This window comes from Myotis davidii, unplaced genomic scaffold (genome assembly GCF_000327345.1).
Source record: "Myotis davidii unplaced genomic scaffold, ASM32734v1 scaffold243, whole genome shotgun sequence".
NCBI lineage: Eukaryota > Metazoa > Chordata > Mammalia > Chiroptera > Vespertilionidae > Myotis > Myotis davidii.
Genome location: NW_006295183.1, coordinates 2,109,273 through 2,114,679, shown reverse-complemented (window position 1 = coordinate 2,114,679; position 5,407 = coordinate 2,109,273). Strand labels below are relative to the sequence as shown.

Below are 5,407 nucleotides of genomic sequence, written 5' to 3'. Positions count from 1 at the left end.
TGGTCTCTCTCCCCAGTAGCTGGTGTTCAGGAGGCAGCCGGTCAATGATTCTCTCTCATCACTGATGTTCCTATCTCTCTCTCCCTTCCTCTCTGAAATAAATTTTTTTTAAAAAATTTTAACTATATAATGCAAAAAAGAACCAAAAATAAGAAATTAGTTCAGGAGAAAACCACCATGCCACAAGGAAAACAAAAACCAGGTATGTGGCCCCTAAAATGGACTGAACCCTTTATAGCCAAGTCCTTCCTTGTGAACTTCTTTTGCTGCTCAACTATTCTGAAAACTGGAGGCAAGCATTGCAGATGATGCCCGCCCTCAGTCAAACTCCAACTAAATTAGATCTGTGAAGATTAAAATCAATTCCCAACTAGAGCTGGAAGCCCCAAACCATATAGCTGCAAATATATCAATTGATCAATCAGCTAGTCAGTAGATTAGCAAGTCCAAATGGAGGGCCAACTCTTGCAGGGTATCTGGGGAGGGAAAAGAATTGGGAAATATGCCCTCTCTGGGTGCTTCAGGAGGCATTAATTAAGCTTTTAAGGCAACAGCAAACCTATTTCCAGTAGAATTACACTGGGTGGGCAGGTCACACCTTCTCACTGGTCTTATCTTATGGATAAGTTTGATTTTGGACCCTAGAGTAATCCACAGATTTTTAAAAACATATATATTTCTATTGATTTCAGAGAGGAAGGAAGAGGGAGGGAGAGAGAGAAACATCAATGATGAGAGAGGATCATTGATCGGCTACCTCCTGCATGCCCCCCACTGGGGAGTGGGCCTGCAACCCAGGCATGTGCCCTGACCGAGAATCGAACCGTGGCCTCCTGGTTCATTGATTGATGCCCAACCACTGAGCCACACCAACTGGGCAGTAATCCACAGATTTTGACTCACACCTTTTCCCCACTCAGATACTCACATTGGCAATATCCTTATACATTGGCTGTGCTCCGAGGGAATTTCACAGGAGGCAGAAAGCATGAAGATGACTTGGAATAGAGTTCAAATCCCTCCTCCACCATTTACCTCCTTGGTAGCTTTGTAAAGTTATTCAGCCCCTCTGTCCCTGGTATCTTTAACCACCAAAGCAGATATGTGCCTTGTAGCCCTGCAAGGATTAAATGAGATCACGAATGTGCAGTGCTTAAAATAAGACCTGATTCAGAGTTAATGTTAGTTTATTAACATTACAATCACCACTCAACTATCAGGTGAGTTCCTAATAGGTTGTGTATATTTTTTTAGTCCATAAAAATATGTATAGGCATGTTTTGATCTTCTCATTGTGCCCGCCCCCATCCCAAAATGGACTTCCTTACAGTACAATAATGCTATTAAATTCTACAGACTTCCACTTACATGACAAATATCCCCTGGCTTTAGCCCAAACAAAAACTAATTGCCCCTTTGTTCTGTGCCCCGAGAGTTTGTTTTTCCAGATGAAACATTTCCAACTCTTTCTAGTACCTTGATGTGTTTTTCTAACAACAGACACTGCATGAGTTAGCCACAAAGACAGGGTGTCTTGGAGCAAGGAAGTAAGAGTGCATGAAGTAAGTGGGTCTCTTTGAAGCCACAGCTTGTTGAAGGAATGTGAAATAGACAAGAGAATATAAACTTGGAGGTCAGGAAAGGTGGTGACTTCATTAATCCTGCCCTCCCCCTTCCACCTCCTATGGGCTGCTAGACTCTGAGTATATGACTTAATCAGTGCAAAATCAACAATTGTTCTTGCCCTTCCAAGACTGAAGTTAGCGTGATTTATGGACATCATTACCTTAAATATTCCTCACAGTGATCTTAACAAGTCTGAGACTCATCACGACCCTGAAGTGAGAAAATCAATGGAGATATTTCCATGGAAGGCTCCGGAGAAAGAGGCTTAAGGCAGAAAAGAAGAGGTTCAAGATCAAGTCCTGGTCCTACCATCAAGACCAGGGTGACCTTGAATAGGCCTCCTCTTCGTGCTGGCCTCATTTTGCTCATTTGAGAATGGGGAGAATTAGACAAAAGGATTGATTAAATATACTTGGTGACACTCCATTCTCAGACTTAACATGCCAAAAAAGCTTACTGTTCTCCTCTCCCAGCTATTTTAACCACCACACCTGCAACCTCTTGCTTGCCAACAACAAAAATCTATAATAATAAAGGCATAATATGCTAATTAGACCGAAGAATAATCTTCTGGACGAAGCCGGGGCTGCAAGGGCCGAGGCAAGCCACTGTGGCTTTGAGGGCCAAGCCCCTTGCACGAATTTCATGCACCGGGCCTCTAGTAACCAATATTTGCTGAATGCAAAATATGTGTCGGGCTGTGCCAAGGGCTTATCTTATTTAATTCTCAGCACAACGCCCTGAAGTAGATGCTGTCATCTCCCCTAGTTGATAGTTGAGGAACCCAAGGCTACACTTGACTCCACATCACCGTGATGCTTCTCAACATTGACCTAAGCTTCCAAGATACAGGACTTGCCTCAGTCACCTCTTATCTTCCTGGGGTCTCTAAGGCATCTCCCTTTGTTGGTCAGGTCTTCCTGCCCCACCAAGTTTGGGCTTTGATTAGGTCTTTGACCGGGGAAAGGGTAGTGGATGGTTCAGAGACCTTGGAGGTGAACTGAGTGGAAATAGTCCTGTCCCAGCCCGGCAGGAATGAGTGCCCTCCGTTGACCTCCACAAGCCTGGCGGTCCTCATTCAGAGCACTTCTGCCTCTGAGGCTCTTGGGGATGTGAAGTGGCATCACGTGGATTGAGCTCCAGGCACAGCTGCAGACACACCCCTGCACAATGACCCTACTCTCCCTCTACTCATATCCCACGTTCCTTTAAGACCCAACCCTAAAATAGCTGCTCTCTGGTTTTGGAATTGAGCCATCCCTCCTTGAACCTATCTGGGTCCCAACAAGAAAGTGATTACACACTGAAAACAGCGTGATTGGAGGGAGTGGCGGCGGAATTATGTCTGAAGGGGCTTTGCACAAAGGTGTGGGTAGAGGGTGCTAAGGTGACAGGGCAATAACCTGAGTCTCAGCAGCAGCAGAACTTTACCACCCCTATGACCAAAAGGCTGGGAAGAGGGAGTATTTACTAGGAGAGAGGGAGAGGGAGCGGGAGAGGGACAGGGAGAGAGAGCGAGAGCGCGGGCCTCACATTGTTTCTTCTTTGTTTGCATGCCGAGAGAGAGAGAGAGAGAGAGAGAGAGAGAGAGAGAGAGAGAGAGAGCTTTCTTGAGAGAAGCAATGACCTTCAATCAAAGGGCACAGCCTGTCAAAGGGAGACCTGGCATGGAGGCAGGGAGGGGATAAATACTCTGACCTCACTCTTGGCTGTGAGAGTTCATTCCAGAAACATAGCATCGGCCTGGGCTATTTTGCTAAACTACTATGTCATGCATTCATGATTGTACTGATTAACAGTGTTGCTTTGTAACTTTGGGTCCAAGGCATTAGGGGCTGGTGTGCACCAGCTTATCAGCATTGTTTACTGACAATGGTGGCGTCTATGATTTGCATTCTCTGATCTCCTGCAAGCTCGTTTTGGGGCTCCCCATTGGCCGGACACAGTGGGAAACAGAAGCAGAGGAATCTGTGGATGACACCCATGCAGGTCAGCATCTGGGCAGACAGCAAGTAGGAGAAGAGTGGAGAATGGATCGGCCCGCTGTCCCTCCAGCACAGGGTGTGTCCCATGCACCACACTCACTAGGCTCTCATTTAGATCAGGAAGTGACACGTGTGGGTGTGGTGGCCTCACACACCTCTCCATGAGCCCCCTAAGAGCATATCAGCCCCTCCTTCCACGGGCATCTCCCCCAACCCTCTCAGTGCCTGGCATGGAGTAGGTGCACAGCAAGCATAGGGATCTCCAGGGCCAGCAGGCATCACGGAGAGCCAGCCAGCTGCTTGTGTTCCCCGAGGTCGGTCATTTCACTGTTGCTGCCAAAGACCCTGTCAGTCGCTGGGCAGCTACAGAGACATTCCAGAAGGTGGAGAGAGACAGCTGAGAAGAGAGTGTGTGCAGGTGATGTCTAGTTATAACAATTCTCCCGGTGCCTCCCCCTGCCATCCCTCCACCCCCCATGGCATTCGATAAGCAGAGCTGGGAATCCCATTTCAGCGTGACAGCTTAGAGGCCTGTCAAAAACCAACTGAAACCACCTAGAGCAGTGGTTCTCAACCTTCCTAATGCCGCGACCCTTTAATACAGTTCCTCATGTTGTGGTGACCCCCAATCATAAAATTATTTTTGTTGCTACTTCATAACTGTAATGTTGCTACTGTTTTGAATTGTAATGTAAATATCTGATATGCAGGATGTATTTAGGCGACCCCTGTGAAAGGGTCGTTCGACCCCCAAAGGGGTCCAGACCCATAGGTTGAGAACCACTGATCTAGAGGAACCTGGTCCTGGGAGACTTGGGTCAGAGTGAGACTGCTTCCTGTCAGGGCTGATTTGGGGGTGACATGGCCCGCGAGCCCACGATCAGGTCCTGAATGCTCAAAGGCTGTGCGAGCCTGGAGAAGCTGGCCCCTCACTGCTTGTCAGTGCTGAGAAGTCACCTGCACTTGGCAGCTCAGAACATCCGCCCGGCAGACCTTGGCCCAAGCACGCTACCCTCCCAGCCCTGCCTAAGCCCCAACCAGGAGGAATAACAGCTACCGAGCACAGCCTGAAGGACATACTCTCCTCACTCCTTCACATCAGCAGTTTTTCAGATGATCTTCCCCAGAGCTCTGGGATCCTGGGGTGTCTCCTGAGGCTCCCTAGAAACCGCTCCCCCGCCAGAACCCCGACCAAGAGAATGTCACGTCTAATCTGTTACATGTGGGAGCTGGGGACCATGTATCAGAAATCACCTTTGTACAAAAATGGATGAAGATGCCATAAAAGGACAAAAGGCTGTCACTGTAGACTCAGTGTTATTTGGTGAGAAATCTACAAGCCTGGGTCACGGTCCTTTCCACGCTGCCCTGGGCATGTCTGGTGCGGAACTGAGCTTCCATGGAATCCGTCAGCCCACGTGGTAGAAACAGCTACTGAAGTTCCTCAAATGGCTCTTGAAGGCTCCATGAGAGCCCTTCCTCCTGAGCATCAGGAAACGCTGATTTGGATTTGATGATGTCATGCATCCACTACCCACGGGGAACTGGACCCTCCTCCCATCGGCCTTGGCCACTGGGGAATTCACGCTGTCTCTGGAGCCCCTCCCAACCGCACAGAACTTGGGCTCTGATGGATCCTGATCTCTGCCCCAACTCCCTGTGACTTATTTTATCGTTTGAGATTGCCTGTGTTTGTGTGAGCGCATGCAGAATGTGTATATCCTCCCCCCTTTGTGAAAAAAGGGGGGATATTGGTATAAATACATGCAGGTGAGTGGCCCTTAGGGAAAAGGAAG

At 48.2% G+C, this 5,407-nt stretch overlaps 1 pseudogene; it reads left to right on the top strand.

Annotated features, from left to right (window-relative positions):
• Positions 1-1,008, top strand: part of LOC102771569 — a 2,140-nt pseudogene extending 1,132 nt beyond the window's left edge.
• Positions 1,009-5,407: the final 4,399 nt, after the last annotated feature.